The 25,016-nt window shown below is 45.0% G+C and overlaps 1 pseudogene; it reads right to left on the reverse strand.

Annotated features, from left to right (window-relative positions):
* Window positions 1-743: 743 nt before the first annotated feature.
* On the reverse strand, window positions 744-22,814 carry LOC136510685 (uncharacterized; annotated as a pseudogene).
* Between the last annotated feature and the right edge of the window lie 2,202 nt (window positions 22,815-25,016).

A 25,016-nucleotide genomic window follows, 5' to 3' on the forward strand; every position in this document is an offset into this window, starting at 1 on the left:
ACTTAATATATCTGCAATCTTACTGTCCTACTGCTATCAGTGTATGCACTCATTCTTTTTTTGTTTGAACACCATACATTAGCTTCCACGCCCCCCCCCCCCCCCCCCCCCCCTCTCTCTCTCTCTCTCCCTCTCTCTCTCTGCCCCCGTCTCTCCCTCCTAAACCACAGTCTTCATATCACCACAGGGTGCAGCTTGCGGCACATGACAGTTGTAATTACATAAATTAAATGTGCTACAAGTGGTAACCAAACAGAGAGTCATCAAATAAATTAAATTTGCTACAAGTGCAAAAAAAATGAGCATTCAGGTAAGTGGTAACCAAACAGAGAGTTAAGATCTCTATGGTCAGCAAATGAGCATAACCCACCAGCACAAGAACAAACCAAGAAGAAAGGAAGGCATCAGAAAGAGTGACAGAGCAGTAAACCATGACTGGATCATTTAACTCAAATAGAGTTTGATATGCAGTCTCTCATGAGCTGAAATTAATTATATCAGTATCTCAATGTTGTTTAATGACCTTGTCCCCTATATATAGCCCGGAGTGTGATTTTCGATGTTCACCTTATGAACACCAGCACACTAAGACCGGCATTAGCCACGCTAATGCTAAAGATCTATCCCACTATAAGGCTCATGCTATTTATCATTTCCATTGCTACCACCAACAAATTTCCCATTGCCAAGAAACCCCACGGTGTGCACCTTAATTCTGTCAAGCACTTGAGCAACTCGGTTCCTCACCTGTTTAAGGCTGCTCGTAATACTGCAAAAATACAAAAAAAAAAAAACAAATGTCAGCAGACTGAGAAGAAATCAATTCCCCTTATTAATTAAACATTTTTTCTATGCTAGCACAAAAAAAAAACTAAAGCTGATGCTTAAGTGCTAATGGCTAACAGAACATGCACGTAACAACAACACATTATATGCAGCTCCACCAGTTGAAAGTTGAAACCCACACTTGGTCATATTAAAAGATGGCAGACTTCGTTGTTTGGTATAAATCATGATCCACTTCTATGTTGTTAAGTGACACCATGTGACATATCATATACAAGTGCACACAGTGTTAAATACCGTGAGGGATTACTCATGGATGGGCATTGGCCTTGGCATAGTCGAGCATTGGCCTGGACCACAAGCCGTCACCTACAAGATCGCGCAGCTGGAAAGATCATCAACCCCCATTCGATTCGCTGAAAAAACAAGCTGAAATACTGTTCCGACTGATTTGTTGTGAGAGAAAAATAATATTCCGACTAAAAAAACAAGCTGAAAAGTACGGATTACAAGAGAAGCGAACGGGTTGTTAACATCTGGCACAAGAGCTCCTACTGCTGTTCTTCTAATTCCCCTCTATTCTCTACAAATCCTTGAGCTCCTACTGCTGTTCTTCTAATTCCCCTCTATTCTCTACAATCCAGCTACAGGCATCTGGTACCAGAGCCGTCGATTTTGGTCCTCCCCCATGGATCCTTCTACCAAGCTTGTCCTCGACCAGATGTGTAGGCTCTTTGCCGAGCACAACGCGTTGATCGCGCCCACGCCCGCACCATCCCCGGCCATTTCGGTCACCACCGTGCCCGCGCTTTCCGCCGCCACATCGGTCATGCCCGCTGCCGCACTTTTCGCCGCCGCCTGAGTCAGGCCCGTGCCAGCACCTTCCGCCTCCGCCTGCGTTGCGCTGCACGCCATCTCCCTCGAGCTCGTTGAGACCACCGCACTCTCCTGCAACCTCGCCGTGCAATTCAGAGTGCACAGTTGCGGGACCTCTCTTTCGTTTGCATCTCATTACAACTAGAAGAGTCAGGATGCTGGTGATGAACTAGGACTATATCTAGTTCAAGGTCCATTGGCCACTACCTGCATGTGTTTGTGGGACTGTACGTAACATGATTTTTCTCTAACATAATGGTGCTAGTATATTGCTTGCCCCTATTACAGAAAGGACCTGGTTCCAACTGTTTGGGAAGGCAATACAACATTCCTCATGTGCAGCTGATTTTGTGGGTGTGTTTGAATTGAGTGTCAGTAACACAGTATTATGGGGGCTCTTGTTAAATACTCATCAGTTGTGTTTCAGTCAATTTTGGCAGCTCACAGAACCATCTTTACCACACAAGTATTTTAAATGGGAAATTATTGAGCGTGTGGTCCAATGTGGGCAGCATTGCCATGAATTACTCAAACCTGCAGGGCAAGTAGACAAGTTCAACAAGGAGCTTCTGACATGTATATTGGTGCTGTTAGTGAGTATGGTTGGCTATGCACTGATTCCAGAGCTAGTACAGTGGAAGTGTGGTGGCAAGTGTCGGTGTTTCTTTCTTGAAGGTAATCGGCTAAGGGATATTGGTGAAGCTTTTGAATGTCTAGTGCTTTTCTAGCGTCAATTGGGGCCTCCACCTCTGCTGTTGAGCGATATGCATATTTTGACTCTGATGCCTTGGTTGTTCTTCAGTATGGTTGATGGTTATTGGATGATTAGGTATTTCTGTTTTCCTTGGAAGGCCCCATGGACTTGGACGCCCCAATGCTTACCTTTAATTCGATGGCTAATCAGTGGTCGTGGTGATCTGGGAGCAGTAACAAGGAAATTGTCCTATTCCTACCAAACTGCAGTAGTGGTAGGGCAAGGATTCAAGCCCTAGAATGAGATTTCTGTTCATGTCACGATGATGACAACATTGAAACTAGTCGATCAATCTTCTGAACATGTTCCTCGTCTTCTTCGTGCTACTGAACTCATCATAGTAAAATTGATCGATGGGACTCCAGTGAGAATATGGGAGTTGGTTGATCGATCATCAGTCCATGGAATTCCCTAGGTTCTCTTTTTGGCTATTGCTTCTGTCTATGGGTACTGGAACTTGCAGTGCATTCTAGCATTATTCAGCTTGTACTAGCCTATAACTTTTGATAAGGAGGTGGGGCTTGGCTGCTTGATTTGGAACATACACATGAGCAGAGTTGTCGAGTGTTTGTATCATTATTTTTTGGTACTCCACTGTTCATTAGTATGAAAGCAAAGGACTACAGCAGGAAGAACATGCATAGTCCAGCTGCTGAAGCTCTCATTGCCATACTTCTGAAGGACGCATCTGCATAATGTTTAGTAGGCTCTAGTCAGATGATGAAAGGATTCTATCGTGTTGCTGAGAGTTTTGTTGCTATCATTCTTGCTATACCATCTGCCAAGTCGGCAAGTCTGAACCAACTGTGACGCATGTTGTAGCTCCACATGCCCTATCCAAAGATACTAGAAGACAACTTTCCAAGAAGGAATTGAAGAAACACATGATCGTCCAGTTTCCTTGGGATCCTAGTGGTTCTGATCTTCTCCATCGGCTTGGGGGCAAACCAAAGCTTAAGAAGGGGAGAATGTCAGGGATTACTCATGGATGGGCCTTCATAAGGGTAATGGGCCTTGGCCTTGGCATAGTCGAGCATTGGCCTAGTTGTCAAGCATTGGCCTCGACTGTAATAGAACCGACCAATTATACGAAATTAAGTAAGAAAATCATCCGTCAGCGTAGATGATTTAACAGACTTAAGCCCGTATAACCTGGTAGTCTGTGAAATCACGAAGGATTTCAAATCAACTCACATACCAGCCAAGATCGTAATAAGTTTAGCGGTCACCATCACATATTACATAAAAGTTCGCATCTCAGACACATTAGAGTTTAAACATAGTTATTACAAAACGAGTTCAAATAGAAGTAGCGGAAGCCATTTGTTCAAAACCACACACACTCACACGGAGTTCAAGTATAGTGACAGCTAATGATCATCTCCAACAAAAGCATCAGACGAGACGTAAGAAATGACCATGCCCATGATCCTAAGCATCACCCATCGCAGGATAAAGGCAGTTGATACAGTAGCCGTAATACATCTGCCCATCTGCAATAAGTGGGAATAAAACCCTGAGTACGAGAAGGTACTCAGCTAGACTTACCTGATATAACCAAAAATAAAGTGACACCAAGGATTATGAAGGGCTTTATAGTAGGGTAGCTGACTCATTTGCAAAAAGAGGCATTTTTTGCATTTCAAGAACCTTTCCAAAAGCATTATTGTCAAGTTAATTATTATTAACCTGCCGACTACATTTGCACCTATACTAGAGCAAGCATGTGATTAAGCAAATAATGATAACCAATGATCATTAACAACTTCCATAATGTCATATTCATTATAACTGTCCAAGTGTTCCATCAACATTACTACAATGAAGTCACTCAAGTCAAGTGCTCACTATCCAGGAGCGATGGCGATTCGAATCTATTCCTAACCAGCTGGTGATTTATTCCTTACACAAACCTCACTCACCCGCTAAAGTGAGGTATCGGTCACCGAGTCAACTATCCAGGAATCTCGAGTTTGCCAGGAACCACATGTACCCGGGGGCCGACCGACTGCACTTTGGTCTTATCATCTCGCCCCCGTGTCCTACCACACCTGCTCCGGCACAATGCGCTGCGGGCAATCTACTCGGCCCCAATAATCTCCTAGCTTTGCGGTCGAAAGGTACTTTATTCGGCTAGCTAAATGTAAGGCATGCGTTCAACATGACTCGAGGCCCAACAACGATCGGTCCTTAATCGACACAGACGAAAAGCACTACAGTTCAAAACTCTATAAGTCTCCGTCCGGTCTTAACTTCATTTAACACTTAGTTATACCATGACTACATAGTTATCCAAGCAGATCCAGGTAACCACCTATAGCTCGCAGGTGACAGGAAATCACTCGACTTCTACCGGTCTAAGCTAGCTAAGCATTGACTCGACTGCGGATACCAGGGTAACAAGGATATAGTATAACAAAGGTAGACAAGGTATAATGCAGCAACAGTTGCAAATAACTCCTGAACATAATGCATCAATTAAAGTGAAGCATTTAATTGATAATTGCAAACCAGGGAGAAAATGCTCTGGGGCTTGCCTCTCTCGAAGGAGCTCAGGCGGTGATCGGGGCACTCCGGAAGTTCCACAACGTCCTCCTCGTCGGCTTCGGTCACTTCCTGTGGCTGCACCTCGAGCTGTTCCTCGGGCTCCTCAGGTATGATGACTGGGCTCTCGGTTTGCGATCCTGTATGATGCATGTGCGTAAGTGCTTATGCAAAAGTGCATCGGATGAAATGAACACACGGGATATGCTTGAATGCAAGGTAGTCAACATCATCCAAGAACATATACTACAAGCATATGTCATCTACTATATTCTCTTCTACTACTAATATGCTAAGTTAACACATCTCATTAAATGCTTTAAAGATACACCAAAGCTTCACTAATTCCTTAAGCATACACAAAGTAACATTTGATTAACCCTAGTTAATAATAGGTTTGAATAACAACATCTATTTTTAAAGCTTAGAAAAATCTTAGAAAATTACCATAGCTCAGTACTACCCTAAGTAGTCTACCATCAGATTTTTATGGCATTTGGATGAGTGGATTAGCCTACACAAAAATAACAAGCTAGGGCTTGATTATGAACATGAAAATACTTTGTACTATGAAAAGTGTCAAACAACAGATGAAATATTTTTCCCATGTTCTACACAACAAATAATCACTGTACAAAAATTATCACATGCATGTTTTATACAAATTTTGCTCTCTACCAAAAATAACAAAAATCAGCCATTAAAGGCACTTGAACTACACCTCATAATTTTTCTACAAGACATGCATGGCATATATTTTTCCTAGGAAGTACATTACACAAGAAGAATAACACACTTGGAAGCATATTTTTCTAAAGCATATAAGTTTTACTACACATTTTACAAGATATCAGCAATATCAAGGATTAAATAAAGCTCTACAGAAAAGTATCTCAAAAATGACATGCAATATTTTTATCATGTAGATCTGGTGACAAGGAACACAACAAAATTTGTTTCAACAAATTTGGAGCAAATTTGAGCAAGTTATAAATTTCAAAAGCAATTAACAGAATTCTGAAAAGCATTTCTTAAATTCATTTTAAAACCGGCCGACAAAATTGCTGGGTGCACCCGGTGCTGTACACCCAGAGGGGCTGCCACGTAGGACCCGCGATCAAGCCGGACCCACGCGTCAGCCGGAGCCGAGGCAGGGCCGCCGTTGACCGGCCGGCTCTCGCCGACGGCGAGGTCCCCGGCGAAACGGAGGGCACCAACGTGCTCCCCATGACAAACCGTGTCGGATACAGGTGAATAGGGAGGGGCGGTTCATGGGAGAGAGGCTCGTCGACGACAATGGCGGAGCGGCGGCGCTGGTCGTCGCCGGTGGAGCGTCTCCGGCCACGGTATGGCGAAAGGAGGCGCTCGGGAGACTCAACGTCACAGTGCGGTGCTTGTGCGCGCGAAGGAAAGGCGGGAAGGGAAGCGGAGTGGGGGAGTCCACGGGAGCGGAGCTCACCAGTGAGCTCGGCCGTGCTCCGGCGAGCAATTCCCGAGGAAGGGATGCTTACCACGGCGAAGTAACGCGAGCACGGGGTGCGCGGGGTGGAGGCGGAGCTGCTGGCGGGACGGAGTGGTCGATGGCGAGCTGTGGTGGCCGGGCGAGCCAAATCCGGCGAGGGAGTTGGTGGCGGAGCTCGTGGCGTGCGCGGAAGCTGCTGCTGCTGCTGTGGTCACTGCTGCTGAGTGAGTGAGGGAGTGGAGTAGAGAGTGCAGCGCTGTCGGGCAGAAGAAGGCATAACACCGGGGTGTTACATCGACCACAGGCCATCACCTACAAGAGCGCACGAGCACCAGCTGGAAAGATCATCAAACAACAGAATACAAACATGTTTCTTTCCTCTCGTCCTCTCTCTCTCCACTGTTCATCTTCCTCCCAAATCCCTGAGCTGCTACTGCTGTTCTTCTAATTCCCCTCTATTCTCTACAATCCAGCTACAGATTGCTAACAAATACATGCATGTGTGCGGCTGATAATTGCAGTGTAAAAAGATAGATCATATATGTACTAGGAACGGCCATTTAAGGTACTCCCAGCCCAAGAAATTCCTACTGTGCATGTCTAGCCGATTAATTCCAACACTGGTCATAAAAGAAAATACGACTATAGGTGTATCACATTGGGAGAACATACAATTTTGTGAAGTCATTGTTCTAGACTCTAGAGCACATAGAAATCCAACCATAATATTCCTCATACTGAATCATGGTGCAGCTACCCGTGCGCCTATAAATCCAGCCTATTTATAGAAAAAAATCACAACTGAACAATAACAATGACTGTGAAACGCTAACGTTAAGTAGGACCTCATCTGGCCGTACCTGGAGTGCAGAAGCTCATGAAGGGGATAATGTCATAGCAACCATAGCTAAAAACCTTGGTGCCCTGCCGGGACTTCAGATCAATAGTGTAGGTCCCATCAACCGTATACATGAAGACGACACCCACGACATCTGCAATGGCAACCACAAAGAGCGCGAGGGCATGAGCAGGGAGCAGGGTCTTGAGCTCAATGTCTCTACTCAGTACCCATCCTCCTGCATTTCCATCAGGACCAATCTCCATTGACCAGAGTATGAGATTAGACTACATGTCCACTTCTGTGAGCTCCAGCCCACCGTCGTCCATGGCCATGGGCACAATGCGGCGAAAAAAGTGAGTGGCTGGTACGGGGATCAGAGACATATCCCTTGTGGCCAGATTGTACTTGAGCATTGTGATCCCCCTCTCAAAGATGAAGTAGAGTGCGTTCCCTGCTAGAGCAGGGAGCACCTCCCAATTGAGACGATCATATGTGAGCTGTGCAGAGGTTGCCTCACTCCATGCGACGGGATCTGATGAGTACACGCTAGCAAACATCTCCTCGTCGTCAATGCCGATGAAGATGACGCAGAAGTGGCCAGGATAGCAGCCCAGGTGGTTGCAGGCGTCATCGCTGATAGTGGCGCAGAGTACCGTGGCGGTCCAATTGCGCATCGGCTGGTCCCGCAGCAGCAGGTAGCCGCCACTGCTCGTCGGTGATGGGATCCCAGACGATGAGCGCGGCCTCCACTCCTTGGAACACATCACCGCACCGGGCGATCCTATTGAGGAGGACGTGGTCGTGGCGGGCGTCATGCGCGCGGTAGTCGCGGTGGTCGGGCCAGGCCGGCCGGAATGCGCGCGTGGGGATGAAGCGCGCGTAGCCGCTGTTGTCGATGAGGTGGTTGCCGAGGAACCCCAGCAGCAGCGGCATCCTGTGGCGCTCGTGGTAGCGGCGGCAGAATCCGCAGCTCGCGAGGAGGCGGGCCCAATGCTTGGAGACAAGGGCGGCGTAGAGGAGGCACTCGTGGTCATTGGGAGGGACGCGGAGGAAGATCTCCTCGACGATCTCATCTGGCATCCACGGTGGTGTGCGGTGAGTGCCCAGTAGGTCAGGGAAGCTGAAGTCCGTGCTTCCGCTTCCGATAGAGAGGAAACTAGGGGCAATTTCTCCATGGATTCAAGGAGCGGTTTCCTGACTTGCGGGGGCCACGAGACTTGGACTATACTTTTTTGAATTACTTGACCTGTCAATAAAGTATTTTAAATAAAAAAAACATGCCTTAACATATAAGAAATTTATCAAATTTCTCGGCTTTGGCGACTGTCAACTGTCGAGCCCCCCGGCTTAGACGGAGGCTTGTTGGCCCCGTGATGATAGGCAATGGGTGGGAAGGTGGTACGGCTAAGGTGTCGCCATGGCGGCAAGGGCTGATGGATGAGCGGGGACATCAGTAAGAGCAACAAATCTTGGATAGGATTAGCATGGAGGCAACAAGGAGCAGTGGATCTGTCACCACATACATGGGAGGAGTGGGTGTGTCTTAGCGGATTAGAAGAGCATCCAAACATGAAGGCAGATCTGTGTTGGCGGAGGAGTCAGGAGCGACGGCGGGGCTATCATTGTGCGTTGGTGGAGGAGTCAGGGGCGACGACAGAGCATTGGATAGGAGCTTGAGTGCTTGTGGCCGTGGGTGGGAATGAGGAAGAGGATTTAGGGTTGAGTTTCTTATATAGATATATAATCTTAATATGTGACGTCTAATTCTAATCGAAGGGATTAAAATCTAACTAACTCAACCTTTCTAAATTTGTCATCAGATAATCAGACATGCATAAGAAAAAAGTTTATATGGAGTCCCTTTTTGTATTTGGGCTTGTGTTGCCTTCTACTTCTAGTAAGTCATCACTAGAGTATGAAACAATGTAGTCTTTACTACTATAAACGTATCAATGATTTTACCACCAACAATAACAATGGGGTGTATCGTGCATAGCAGATCACATGAGTAGCATACGGAACATAGAGTTTATGCTGGTTAAGACAAAAGTGCCCTACATCCAGTGTATATGGGTGTTTGTATTGCTTCTATCACTACTGCATATAGACCTACCACGGTCGGTTCGCAACCCCCATCGCAGCAGTTTTTCGGCCTCGGTAGTATACACTCGACAGTGATCTGCCTGCGTCGAGGCTAACATCATCGTCATGTGGCATCTCAACTACCTTTGTAGTGGTCACCATCACCGTAGCCTTGTACTTTGACCCGATTGTTTGTAGTATGGGTTCATTGTCGCTTCGACGATCGAGACGTCTATGTAAAGGTAAACATCACATCGCTTCAGCATATGAACCGTCGGTACAAAGGTCATGGTCACTGTCGCCTTGCACCATGATCCACCTTTGATGATCCTTTAGTCGGTGTCGGGTTACTAAATGATTCGGTGGTAATACACTTTTGATCCCTGTCACATCATACATATAGTGACGGTGTTGGATGTTTGCACCACCAACGGCGGTGGTGATAACAAAACAATGGTTGACCCTTAATAGCTTACTTAAAACAAAGCATATAGATATAATCATTACATCCATGAATCATGTTTATAGACAAGAGAACTTTTTACAATAACAATAGATGCAACCATAACATCTTTCTCAACCGATGTCCTAACACAAGCGGTATATAGATTGCATACTAAAGGTACTGATCTCTACATACTTTAGATAATGAAATGACGTAGTTGTGCTCCTCCTATGTGACATTCCTTGCAAGGCAAAATGAATATAATTAGTGCAACATTCGGATTGGTAGCCAAGGCACCATGCAACACCTCTTCTTCCTCCCTTAGCCAATGCAGGAAAAATATGTTCAAAAGCACTCAGACTCCACAACCTACACAAAGCAGTAGAATTAATGATATTCAACACACCATTCTTTTAGTTACTAAGCCCAAATTGGCCTAGATATAGAATCGAAACAACTACCTACCTGAACAAAAACATGTCGTAACAACAAAAAACAGCATATGCACCTTTACTGCTCTGTTAATGACTTCATGAACAAGAGAACATAAGGAAGAAAATGAGGTCCACCGTTCATACATAATATTTTCTAGGTAGTTCTAGGATAGCCGATGGCCCGGGCAGGGAAGACATGAACTTTAATGCGGTTCATGCCATATGCAATCATTGTTTTGTCCTCCCTAACAAGGAAAAACAAATTCCATTTTGGATGAACTACAATCGCTCTATAAGTCACATCGCAAATCTTGGTACCAATTACTGTTCTGTCTAAATAGGTCCAGCGTGGTCACCTTATGCTTCAATGTCCATTTAATAGTACCATAGCCTTCAAGGATCTAGATTGAAAGCTCATACCTATTCAAAATATTAGCAGTATATAAACATAACTCACCATGAGCTTCATGGATGGAGATTGTATCACCACTTGGTCTATGAATTTTTCTCCATGTCTTTCCCTCCATATTAACAACAACTATCTAGGAGAACTCTAGAATGTGCATAAAACCATTAAGAAACACACTTTTCTCATATGTGGATACCACAATACCCTCGCCTCATTTAGATTCTTTAAAGATCCAAGCTCTAGTTTTAGATGAGTAGATGTTGACACCTAAGAAGTCATCATCGTTGATCCCATATTCAAACACATGGAAGTATGAGGAGACTGCCGGATTGAACCCCAAGTGAGCTAAACCATAAGAATGGTTGCTACCTAGTATTAGTCACTAGATGCAGACAACATAGTGAAACCCAGCGTACCAGCAGAGGATGAGGCCCTAGGAGCAATCTGAGATCACGACATCCAAAATGAGGAAGGGCAAGAAGGATAAGTAGGGGTATTCATCGGTGATGTTGGCAAAGTTGCGTTTGCCTTTCTAGCTACCTTGGCTTGAATAGGCCACTCTTGAAGATGGAGAAGCGGGGAGGAGCAATTAAGATCCGCATGATCTATGCATACATCATGGAAGAGGCCGGTTCCCGAGGAAAGTGGTGAGATGGTGTTAGAAGTTGGGACATTCATTACTCACACCATATGAATGCGTATTGATAACTTAATGACGCGCAATATCTGGCGGACCAAAGGGACGGGTGCATGTGTACATGGGAACTTGAAGTTGCCATGCCAACTTACACCGTATGAATGTGTATTGATAAAAGCAGTGTAGATAAGGGATCATTGTACTCGTAGATAACCGCTTCTTCATAAATCCTTCTATGAAAGCGGAAGCAGAACGAACAAGGGTACTATTGTGGGGTCAGAACCATGGCAAGCATTGTTGTTCGAGTTGGTGTGAGCGTACGCATCTCTGGTGGCTCGGGTGGACTCAAGAACACAAGAATCACAGAGAGCACCCAAAATCGTGGGGTGTTGACGGTAGTTAACACTTATCATAAACCATCAATATACCTTGTATAAATGACTAAAATGGATCACCAACATAGACTTAGGGGTTTAAACTAACAATTTTCATTAGTTTTGGTGAATATGTGTTTTCAACAAGATTTAATCAGAAAACCACCAAAGAGGACCTATTCATCGAAGGAAATCACATTAATCCACGATGGTACTAATTTGGGAAGACTCTAGAAGACTCTAGAGGGTACTCCACTGAAGCAGGGCATGAAACACTGACATGTGGGGCCGGTCAGCCCCACCTACTAGCCGGTCGACCTATGGGCCCCACCTGGCAACCTCTCCTCGTTACGTTAGTTCTCCACCGCCTCAAAGGATCACATCTTCACTGTTCTTTTAAGTTGGTTTGATCCGAGGGTCCATGATGCTTGAAGGCCCCTATATATACCTGCATGTACCCCATCCTCTAGGTAGATCCTAAAACCCTAGAAACCAAAGCCACAATTCATATCCATTCCATCAGGATTAGAGCTAGCAATCAAGAGAAGATTAGTCCTCTAAGTTAGAATATAGTCTTGTATTATAAATAGAGAGATAGAGTGTGAGGGAAGAGTTTGGAGGAGTTCTGCCTATCAGTGCTCTCTCTATGGCTTGTACCCTGGCGGAATCAAATTCTTCTTGAGCTTGCTTTTGAGATTTCTCTGGTAATTAACTTCTAATTCACGTAAGTAACGTGTTTATATTGTTCTTCAGGTTTGTGACTCTTTTTGAGTACTTTAATCCTTGTCGCTCCTAGGTTAAAGTAGTATTCGTAGTGTAAGCTTGGTGCTTAGACTCGGTTACTCGTGGATGCACCCTACTTTCTAGATTGATGGTAGCTCATGAGGGTGACTCTTATAGCCTCATTAAATCCTTGGTAGTCCACCTCCCATTTGTAGGCTGAGCAGGACCTTATTACTATAGAAAACATACTTTGCTTGTGTTTTACTTAGTAATATCCCTAGAATTGAACAATAGAAGATATAGCTTACCAAAGTTAGAACTAGAAGACCTTAGCAATCTCCCCTACGCTCTTGTTATCTTAAGCCTTGTTGCTACTCCGGGTTAAGTTAGACTTGGTTATTCTCACACATATTTCCTTGAGTTCGATATTCTAGAATATTTTTTTGGTGAAGTGCTATATCGGTATTTGTGCGCTTGCAGATTATTCTGTGTGCATTAAAATATACCAACAAGCATTTTTGGCGCCGCTGCTGGGCAAACGGTTGTAGAGTTAAGTTCGAACCTAGATTAACCTTGTGTCATTACTCTTTTATCTTTTATCTTTTTCTTCTTTTTTCTTTTCATTATGGATTTTGAATCCACTCCTGTCCATGAACACGCTGCACCTATGAGCGCACACCGAGAGCCACCAGAATCTTCAAAACCTATCCTAACACCTGGCTATGAGTTGTGCCCGTGTTTAATCAACATGCTGCGAGATCAATCTTTTTTTTGGTGAAGATGATAAAAATCCATACTCCCACCTAAATGAGTTTGAGCAAACCTGTGCATGCCTACGCATTATAGGCATGTCAGACAAAACCTTACGATTGAAGTTTTTTCTTTCTCTTTGATGGGAAGAGCTAAACGTTGGTACAAGCAAACCATAGGGAGTAGACAAGGAGATTGGGAAGCCTTATGCTCTAGCTTTTGCTTGCAATTCTTTCCCATCTCTAGAGTAGTCAACCTTCATTCAAAGGTTCTAACTTTTAAACAAAAAGAAAAAGAATCTCTAGGCATGTCATAGGAACACTTTAATGCTCTCATTAATACTGGCCCTGACCCTGCCATTCAACACCCCATTCTTCTTCAACATTTTTTTATGGGTCTTGATCGCGAAACTTCAAAGTATCTTGATACAGCATCAGGAGGATTGTTCTTGCATGTCTCCGCCAATTTGGGGAGAAGCATTCTTACTAAAGTCTTAGAGAGCACTCCTGAAGAAGTAGAAGAGAAGCCGCTAGGGAAGGAATCCTAGATAGCTAAACTAGAATCTCTACCTAACCCATCACAAACTTTAGCTATCCCAAATCCCAAACCACTGGAAAGGAGGAAACTCCAATTTTGGATTTTATGCTTGAATTCGAGGATGAACTTTTTGCCGAATATGGAAATACCTCAAATTATCATACTATGAGCAGGCCTCAGAAGCCTAGGAAATCATCATCTAATGAAGAAATTGTAGACCCTTCTGAGGAAGCTTTTCTTAAAAAGACTATGAAAGAGCTAGTGCCTATTATAAGTAATGAATGATTAGAAGAATCAGAGCTTTCCTCTGATGTGATTCATCTAGATTCACCTTCTATATCCATTTGTTGCCAAATTAATAAAGCTCCCTTCAATGCTCTTTATAATCCAGTTGTGGGTGTTAATATCATGTCTGCATCTTTTGCTCATGATTTATTAAAACACATGCCATTAACCCTAACAACAAAGTTGTTCAAAAGGCTTTCAGGACACATTCTTCCAAGTTAGGGAATTCTGTATGTCCTCCCTATCTAGGATACAAGGAACCATGGTTCATTTGAGCTTCTATATATTTGATATCATAGAGTTCGACCTATTGATAGGATAACCAATTGAAAGACTTATCGAAGAAGGACAAACAGGGAAGTTGAAAATTAGTCTCAGAAAGAACTTTAAACTTTCTATACCCATTACTCATTCTCTAAATAATAAGACTGAGGCAATTCTTGAGAAAGAACCAATGGATGATGTTAAGGTAGCATCTCTTGATGATTTGATAGAACCCAACCTTGAAGATGATGCCCAGTTCTTCATCGAGGAAGAAGATGAAAATCCCATAGAACCTAAACCCTTAGATGAACTGCTGGAACCACTTAAGCCCACCATTGAGCTTAAACCCCTACCTTCTAGTCTTAGGTATGCTTTTCTCAATAATGATAAGGATTTTCTTGGGATCATAAGTGATAAACTTTCTTAGAAAGAATCCCTCCACTTGCTAACTATTTTAGAAAAGCATTGTTAGGCTTTTGGCTACTCGCTCCAAGACCTTAAGGGAATTAGCCCTACTCTTTGCACCCATTGTATCCCTATAGATCCTGATTCTATAACTTCTAGGGAGCCACAGTGTAGGCTTAACAATGCGATGAGAAAGGTTGTTAAGAAAGAGGTTTTAAAACTCTTGCACGCCGGGATCATCTATCCCGTCGCGTATAGTGAGTGGATAAGCCCTGTTTAGGTTGTGCTTAAAAAGGGAGGCATGACTGTTGTTAAAAATGAAAAGAATGAATTAATCCCCAAAAGAACCATCACAGGATGGCGGATGTGCATTGATTACCAAAAACTTAACAAGGCAACAAGGAAAGATCACTTTCTGTTGCCCTTCATTGGTGAAATGTTGGAGCGACTAGCAAATGACTCTTTTCTATTTTCTTGATGGATATTCGGGTTATCATCAAATACCAATCCACCCTGATGACCAAAGAAAAATCACCTTTACATGTCCATATGGAACATAAGCTTATCGTAGAATGTCTTTTGGACTATATAATGCTCCAGCTTATTTTCAAAGATGCATGATGTTTATATTTTCTGATATGATTGAAGAAATCATGAAAGTTTCATGGATGATTTTTCTGTTTATGGAAAAACTTTTGATGATTCTCTTGAAAATTTAGACAAGGTTTTGCAGAGATGTGAAGAAAAGAACTTAGTCCTTAATTGGGAAAAATGTCATTTCATGGTTAGAAAAGTCATAGTGCTTGGACACTTGGTGTCTGAATGAGGGATTGAGGTAGATAGAGCTAAAATTAAAGTAATTGAACAGCTACCTCCTTCCATAAATATCATAGGGATCAGCAGTTTTCTTGCTGATGCGGGGTTTTACCGCCGCTTTATAAAAGATTTTTCACATATTGCTAGACCACTCATAAACTTTTAGCCAAGGATGTTCCCTTTGAATTTGATGATGCATGTTTAAAATCTTTTGAAATTCTTAAGAAAGCACTCATCTCTGCACCAACCATTCAACCCCCTGATTGGTCTTTGCCTTTTGAAATTATGTGTGATGCTAGTGATTATGTTGTGGGGGTAGTGTTGGGACAAACAAAAGATAAGAAGCATCATGCAATTGCTTATGCTAGAAAACTCTGATAGGATCTCAACTTAATTATGCAACAACTAAAAAAGAACTCTGGTTTGTTGTTTTTGCTATTGACAATTTTAGATCTTACTTAGTACGAGCTAAGTTGATTGTTTATACTGATCATGCTTCTTTAAAATACATATTCACTAAGAAAGATGCTAAACCTCGACTTATAAGATGGATTTTGCTACTCCAAGAATTTGATGTAGAAATAAAAGATAAAGAGGGAGTAGAAAATTCTGTTGCCGATCACTTGTCCAGAATGTAGTTTGAAAATTCTTAGGAAATGCCCATCAATGATTCATTTCAGGATGACATGCTCTTCAAGATCACAAAATCTAACCCCTGGTACGCAAATATTGTCAATTTTATGGTTGCAGGTTGTGTACCACTAGGGGAGAACAAAAGGAAGCTCATCTATGAAAGTTGTCTCCACATATAGGATGAGCCGTACCTCTTCAGAGTCTGCTCTGAAGGCCTACTCAAGAGGTGTGTACCGGTAGAAGAAGGCATGAAGATCATTGAACGATTCCACTCATCACCACATGGAGGGCATTATGGTGCATTCCACACTCATTCAAAGATGTGGCAAAGTGGATTCTTTTGGCCAACCAAGTATGAAGACACGAGGGACTTCATCTGGAGGTGTGGAGTGTGTCAGAAGCACGGGAATATCAATTCAAGAGATGCCATGCCACTCACTAACAACCTCCAGATCGAACTCTTTGATGTCTGGGGAATCGACTACATGGGACTGTTTCTAAAGTAAAAAAATTATGAGTACATGTTGGTGGCAGTTGACTATGCCTCCAAGTGGGTTGAAGCCATGCCATGTAGAGCGGCTGATGCAAAGAACTCCAAGAAGGTGTTTGAAGAAATAATATTTCCATGATTTGGAGTTCTGAGAATTTTGATTAGTGATGGAGGCACTCACTTCATTGACAAGAACTTTTGCAAGTACTTGTCAAAACATGGGATTTGTCACAATGTTGCTACTCCATACCACCCTCAAACAAGTGGCCAAGTAGAAACATTAAACAAACAAATCAAGAACATTCTACATAAGACGTTCAATGAGATGGGGACTGCATGGAAGGATAGACTAGCTGATGCACTATGGGCTTATAGAACAGCCTATAAAACACCACTTGGAATGTCACAATACCAACTTGTCTTTGGGAGGACCTGTCATCTACCTATTGAGCTAGAATTCAAGGCTCACTAGGCCATCAAATAATGGAACATGGACTTGGAAGCTATAGGAACTAGGAGGAAGATGCAATTCTCTGAGCTTGAAGAATGGCATGAAAAAGCATATCACAATGCCAAGATATACAAGGAGAGAACAAAGAGATGGCACGACAAGAGGATCAAGAAGAAGGAGTTCACCCCGATAGATAAGGTATTGGTTTTTAATTCTAGGGTATAATTATTCATACATAGAAAACTTCATAGCAAATGGGAAGGACCATTCAAGGTTTTAAGCACTTCGTCGCATGGAGTGGTAACACATCAAAATGATGAAGGTACATTATTCAAGGTAAATGGTCACCATCTTAAGATCTTTCTAGAACCAGAAAAAACACCTGAGGATTTAGATGAGGTAAATTTTATTGTTTTGCCATAGATTTACACCTCTGCCCCCACCTTATGATTCGTAACATGGTAATATATTTCTTGGGATTAGATAAACATTAGAAACCGTCATGTGAAAAATCTCCATGAGGTGGTGACATGTGGGGTCAGCCGGCCCTAGCTACAGGTTGACCAGCCCACCTATCTGTCTCCTCTCCCCCGCTCAATTGGATCATGAAACTTCTAGAGGATTCTCATGAGAATATCTAATTTTTCGATGCCATTTGGTTTTTGCTCATTATGAGACCTCTAATTTAAGAATTATGAGTTAGGTTGCAGATTGATAGGGCACATTTAGGTCAAATGTTTAGGTCATTTGCTTAGCTCAATTATTAGGTTGGTTAAATTTTGTGCTAGCTAGTTAAAGTTTATGTTTAGGTTGGATTGTGTAATAAAGTGCCTTATCAATGGAATCTTGTTGCTACTACCTACTATCTATTTCTTTTGTATATGTGTGTTGTCTCCACATGTTGTGCATAAAGGTACATAGGAAACAAGTGTGGGGAAAGCACACCACGACAACAAAACAAGAACCGTTCACAAAAATCATGAATTTCATAATGTAATGCCAATGGGCTCCGAGGCACGCCTTCCGGTCTCCTACATGGGTCAGCCAACCCAGCCTAGTGCCGCCTCGCCTCATACTTCATCCACGGTCAGGTTTGCACACTATATAATCTATTTTCATATGTTTCACTTTCTATTTCGAACCAAGTTGAAAATCCTTTGATAAAACAACTTTAAAACTTGAGGAAAGATTATTTCAGTCATAACTTGAAGGATAGATTCACATAATACTTTTCCTAGAAGACTTGCTACTATTTGGAACTTAATATTAGGGACCCCATGTTACTTAAGTTGTTGTGGAATGAGATATAGTAGAATAATGGAACTTGATTCTTGATGTCTTGTTATTGGAGAATTTTATTTCAAAAAGATAACAGAATAGCTACACCTCTTCTTTGTGGTAAAAGCAATGTCCTACTAGAGCCATACGTGATATGATAGACTAGGAAAACCTTCTACATATACTACTTGTTATTGTATTGAGTTTGGTCAAACCTTGTGACCCTTGTTGAGAAATTTATCATGCTCTTAAGATCAAGATAATGTACACTCCACATATATCTGCTGCTCCTACATTGGGAGTAGACACAAAAATATGTTTGTTAGAATAAATGCTCCAAAGTTCTTGTAAATACCTCTCTTGAAGAGTTTCAATTGTAGAAGAAGAGGCATGGGCTATTGAAGAGTTATTCATAAAAGAAAAAGAAAGTATTGAAAAAAAATGGACAAGTGTCTGAGAAATTTAAAACAATGTGTACTCTGATGCCCGCCAAAAAGAGAGAGAGAAGAAAAAGAAAGATGAATAAGATAGCCCATGACTTCTTGCATAAAAAATGTTTCAAAGTTTCAACAAGAGAGATATGTTCCAAGGAGCATAATAGAATTAGGTTAGCCACCATATACATATCCATGCACATGCACATCTTGATCTAAGAGTATGATATTTTTCTCCTTGGATCCTTGTTTTGACTTTACAATATATGCAATGCAAGTATGTTCTCATATTTATCCCTACCTGAGCTCCACATAAGCCTTAGAAGTAGGTAAAAAGAAGGAAAAACATCAATACCTTTGTAAGGAACCAAAAATACCACATATATTGAGTGATTTGAGAGTACCACAAAATGGAGAAGGTAAGCTATGTTTTGTTTTCACAAATCTTAAAATGTTTCTCCAATTGACTTCACTGAAGGAAGATGGTGATCTTTTTCAAGCTATTCCATTCTTCAACCGCCCAAAGTTTCATGGAAGACACTTGGAATCCTGCAGAGCATACATGACTAGGAGTGGTTTTATGTTAATGTCTTGTCCCAAGGTTATGTCTTAAGTAATCCATCCTTTTATCGAGGACGAGTAAAAGCCTAAGTGTGGGGGAGTTTATTGATGGTAGTTAACACTTATCATAAACCATCAATATACCTTGCATAAATGACTAAAATGGATCACCAACATTGACTTAGGGGTTTAAACTAATAATTTCAACGAGTTTTGGTGAATCTGTGTTTTTAGCAGGATTTAATCAAAAAACCGCCATGGTGGACCTATTTGTGAAAGGAAATCATGTTAATCCATGATGGTACCGACACGGAAAGACTCTAGAAGACTCCAGAGGGTACTCCACTGAAGTAGGGCACATGCCACTAACATGTGGGGCTGGCGGCCCCACCTGTAGGCCAGCCGGCCTATGGGACCTGCCTGGTAGCCTCTCCTCATTATGTCAGTTCTCCACCGCCTCAAGGATCACATCTATGTTGTTCTTTTAAGTTGGTTTGATCTGAGGCTCCAGGATGGGTGAAGTCCCCTTGAAACGATCCACGATTTCCTCAAAGGGAAATCCATAGATTACATCACAATGTGATTGTCGAGGACCAATACTAGGGTACCCAAAGAGGAGGGGCTAAAGGTCACCGACGATAGTTTGTTCGAGCAATCAAGAGCGTGACTATAGCTCCAACCAACCCCCTGGTGCGCAAACTCTGCCTTGCCCAACCTCTAAGGATTGGCTCTACCTCGCTCGACCCCTAAGGGTTGGCTCTGCCTCGTCCAACCCATGAGCATTGGCTCCACCTCACCCAACACCAAGGCTGTGGGCTTCACCTCACCCAACACTGAGGCCATGGGCTATGCCTTGCCCGACCCTTGAGGGTGGCTCCACCTCGCCTAACACCGAGGCCACGGGCTCTACCTCACCCAACCCTTGAGGGTGGCTCCACCTTGCCTAAAACCGAGACCATGAGCTCCACCTCGCCCAACCCCTAAGGGTGGACTCCACCTCGCCCGACCTCTGGGGGCGGGATTCGTCTTGCTTGACACCAAGGTCATGGGCTCCACCTCACCTGACCTCTAAGGGCTAGCTCAGCCTCGCTCGACTGTTGGTGTTTCGAGTTGCCACCAATAAGTAAATTTCTAATATTGCGCATCTGGCTTGGATCGTGTGCTAAGAGGACACGAGGTTTATACTAGTTCGGACAGAATGTCCCTACGTCCAGTTCATTGCTGCTACTCATATTACTAGCACTAAAAGTTCATAGTAGGGGTTATAAACGATCGAGAGAGGGACATGTCCCAAGTCTTTGGTGAGAGGAATGAATGGGTGCCGAGAGCTCGGTCACCTCTCCACTGTGCGTTTGTGTGTTCTAATCGGTTCAGGGTTCGAGTATGAACTAGTGTGAAGTGTTGAGATGCGATTGATTTGATTCTAATGTCCCTTGTGGGATGCCCAACATTCCCTTTTATAGGCCAAGGGAAGCATGGGTTACAGTAGAGGAAGAGAAGAGAACGAGAGGAAGAAGTCCTTTAGGATCGCTGGGTCCTTCTCCTATATGCGGGTCCAGCCAACCCTGTAGACGTCAATAGGGATAGCTTCCCATCATGGCCCTATCCATCACTAGCACCATGTGCTGGCATCATCTGCTAGTCATGGTGCTCCACTTTGTACTAGCGGATGTCATGGCGAACTGACGTGCCCGTTAGTGTTCCTATGGGGGTTAGGCAGAACAGTACCGGCACACCCGATGCTATTCCTGATGTGAACCCCCAGGTATGTCCCATTGTGGGTCATAGGCTACATTGAGGCATGCCAGTCTCTTACCTAGTGTCAAAGCTTTGACCCAGGCCCAAACACTTGGACCTAGAGTGGTTGGCGGTGGTATGGATGTCCATCAGGCGAGATGGAGCTCCTGGCCTTGGGGTCGAGCGAGGCGGAGTTCCTCCATAGAGGCCGTGCGAGGCAGAGTGCAAACCCAAGGCTCAGGCGAGGCAGAGACCAAACCCAAGGGTCAGGTGAGGCGGAGCCAGCCCTTAGAGGTTAGGTGACATAGAGCTCACTGCCTTGGTGTCGAGCGAGATGGAGCCTGCCCCAAAGGTCGGGTGAGGCAGAGTTCGCCCTTAGGGGTCGAGCAAGGTGGAGCCTATGGCCTCGGTGTTAGGCGAGGTGTTGCCAACCCTCAGGGGTCGGGTGAGGTGGAGCCTATGACCTTGGTGTCGGGCGAGGTGGAGCCAACCCTCAGGGGTCGGACAAGGCAGAGCCCATGGCCTCGGTGCCGAGCGAGACAGAGCCTGCCCCTAGAGGTCAAGCAAGGTAGAGTTCACCCTTAGGGGTTGGGCAAGGCGAAGGCCATGGCCTCGATGTTGAGCGAGGTAGAGCCAACCCTCAGGGATCAGGCAAGGTGGAGCCCGTGGCCTTGGTGTTGAGCGAAGCGGAGCCACCCTCAGGGGTCGAGTGAGGTAGAGCCCATGGCCTTGGTGTCAGGTGAGGCGGAGCCAACCCTTAGGGGTCATGCAAGATGGAGTTCATCGCCTCAGTGTCGGGCGAGGCAGAGCCAACCCTCAGGGGTCAGGCGAGGCAGAGTTCGTGGCCACGGTAGTCGCGCTCTTCACTGCTCGGATGAATCAATATTTATGGTTATTAGCACCTCTTTGGGTACCCTAGTATTGGTCCCCGACAGTAGCCCCCAAGCCTATGGAGGAGTAGAATACTCCTTCAGGGGCTATTCCGAATAGGAGGACTCTAAAGGCCTTGGCCTTTTTTTGTCACCCACAGTGTGACCTAGGGATGGTGATTCCCTTTCCTCGAGCCCCTCCCATAGTAGGGGCATGGTCTAGAATCAGTTCATCTTCATGATTGTCTTCCATCAAGTGTTTCTTCTAATAATAATGGAGGGGCCGAGCCATGCCATGATTTTCCTCTAAGTATGAATCATGGCATCCGGTGAGCTATTTAATGGACAAGTCTGAGTGGGGCCCTTGGCATCCCGTTTGTGGGGATCTGGCTTGGGTCAGCTTGGCGACTGTCCCTAGATTCTTAGTGGTCAATCCATAAAGTTCTTGGGTCCGTTCGACCAGTCCCAAGGGCTAAGTACCTTTCTTCGAGAAAAACCATGGATCATAACTGACTGAGACTCGATCATGGGTCGGGATGCTCGCGGTGCTCATGCACCCAGGTACTAGCCGCTAGCAGGGCCCATCCCTTTCCACCTCTCACCCTAAAGGCATATGGAGCAGTTGTTGAACCTATCGATGGGCCGACCTACAAACTCTTGGGCCTAGGTAGGCCGTAGAGGTGCTTTGAGATTCATATTTCTCTTACACATGATGAGTCATGGCCCATCCGAAGAGGTGAAATGTCCAGTGAGTTTTCCAAGGAAATGGATAGAGAATGTGTGCGCATGTCCCATGGTGGGATGTTGTGGCAGATCATGGCAGGCGTGGAGATCTAGGCTGGCGGTTGGTTTCCTAGCACCCATCACCCCTAGAAAACCAAAGGGTTGGCCCCTAGGGTTCCATACCTTGTGTCCTTGCCTCTGCAACCATGACCATCACCGCCAATCACCTAGGTTTCCTGCCTTTGCATCCCCATCATCATCGAGCTCGCATTCATCCACCCCTACCTCCAATGGATCCATGGTGCTGCTCCAACATCACCTTCCAGCGCATGGAAGGCCTTGTCTATCGTGGTCTTCTCCGCGCACAAACCTTGACCGAGGAGTGGCTACTGCGTGATGAGGAGGATCTATTGTAGCCACCCGATGGCTATGTGGTGTTGTTTGCCCACTTCCATGAGCATGGGCTCATGACCCCTTCCCATAGATTTCTTTGGGGGCTGTTGCACTACTACAAGATCGAGCTACAACATCTCAACCCCAATGGGATCCAGCACATGGTGGCATTTGTCTCCCTATGTGAGGGATTCCTAGGGATTAGTCCCCACTTCGACCTATGGAGGTACTTCTTCACCATCATGCTCAAAAGAAGAGGGAGAAGAGTGATAGGCAGGAGCTGCACATGCCGATGGTGTGTGCTGGCATCCAACTCTAGAACAATCAGGTCAGCGAGTACTTGCCGATATGGCTGTCGATGTCTAAGAAGGGGTGGCCTTCGTAGTGGTTCTACCTCAAGAACAATGTCGCTACCCCTTTGCTAGAGTTCATCGGACGCCTGATCGAAGAGGCCCTAGAGTCATGGAGGAAGTGGGGCATCCCAAAGAAGGACATGAAGAAGATCCGGGACCACATCGCCACCATCCACATCCTCAAGGAGAATGTCCTAAAGGGGTCAAGCATCATCGGGGCCTACCATGCAAGGAGGGTGGTGCCATTGATGATGCGCGCACTCCCGCTGTACGCGATGGCACCCGAGGCATTACTCGACAAAATGATGCTTGCTAAGGGAGCACTCCCCCACTCCGAGGTCACACAATGCATCAAGGAGGCGATGGAGCCTTCATGGGATGATGTGGGCCCCCTCAATTTTGTCTTCTTGGTGCTGAGACATCCTTTGATGCAGTTAGAACCAGGCCACATCATCTTTGTAAGTTTCCTCTCCTCATACCTCCTCTTCAATTGATTTTCTGACCTCTTGATACTAACTTTGAGAGGGATGGGACTAGCTGAGGGACCTCATCTTCAAGCACCACATGATGCCATTGCTGAGGGATTCATCCATGAGGGCACAAATCATGCTGAGGGCGAGCGGCTAAGGAAGGCGAAGGAGGGCAAGAGGAAGAAGAAGTAGCGGAAGCTGCAGGCATAAGAATGAGAAGAGGACACCGACAATGATGACGACGATGATGATGGCAATGATGTTGAGGTAGCCGATGATGTCGAGTGGGACATCATGGAGAATGAGGATGCGCTGATAGGTATCGGTTCATCCTTGTAGGAGTCGGGACGCTTCCCATTCCATGGAGGGGAGGGTATGTCCGGGGAACAGGTGGATGTGGGATGTATCGTCGGCCTCCCTTAGGAGTCAATAGAGGCGGGTAGCTCTACCACCACGCCCAAGGTGCTAGCGGAGGTGGGTGGCTCTACCGTCGTGCCCCAAGATCTAAGGGGAGCGAGCCCCTCTACCTAGGAGTGGGGGGTGGGCTCGAAATGGCCTCGCCCTGACGAGGCAGAGCAGAGGTCGAGGGGTTCACCGCACAAATGTATCTGCCGCCCGACGGCGTGAAGGTGAGTTATCATCTCCTCTATTTTTCCCTGTTTTGGGTCAGATTTCATCGTGACTTATGCTTTTCGTCTCTTGCAGCATCAGGAGGTAGCATAATCCTTTGGCGCTGGTGCCAAAGAAGAGCATCGCCCTTTAAGCAAGGCGGCAACCATTGGCTAGTGTCGCGCTCATTTTGGGCACGAGTGGTGCCAGTGTGAGTGCATCGTAGGCTAGTCAGGCACCGCCCATAGTGGCGCCTGTGCCCTTAGTAGGACGGGCGGATGTAGGGGCTTAAGGGTTGCATTTGGAGGTCATGGAACAGCCAGCGATGGCGATGATACCGCTACCAATGATAGGGTAGACGGGGCTGCCAACCACGCTTGTGGTGCTGACCATGGCGGGCACGATAGAGCCATTTAGGACCCCGTAGATGCAGGCGGAGGTGGCGGTGGCTGTGATAGATGGGTCACAGCCAGTCACTATCATGGTGGCGCCTAAGGAACCGACGCAATCTATGCCTTCGATGGCCCAAGTGGCAGCGTCTGGTGTGTGTCGGATGGAGGGGGACATGGCCAAGGGTCCTCGGAGGTCATG

Source organism: Miscanthus floridulus, chromosome 16, assembly GCF_019320115.1.
Source record: "Miscanthus floridulus cultivar M001 chromosome 16, ASM1932011v1, whole genome shotgun sequence".
In the NCBI taxonomy this organism is placed as follows: domain Eukaryota; kingdom Viridiplantae; phylum Streptophyta; class Magnoliopsida; order Poales; family Poaceae; genus Miscanthus; species Miscanthus floridulus.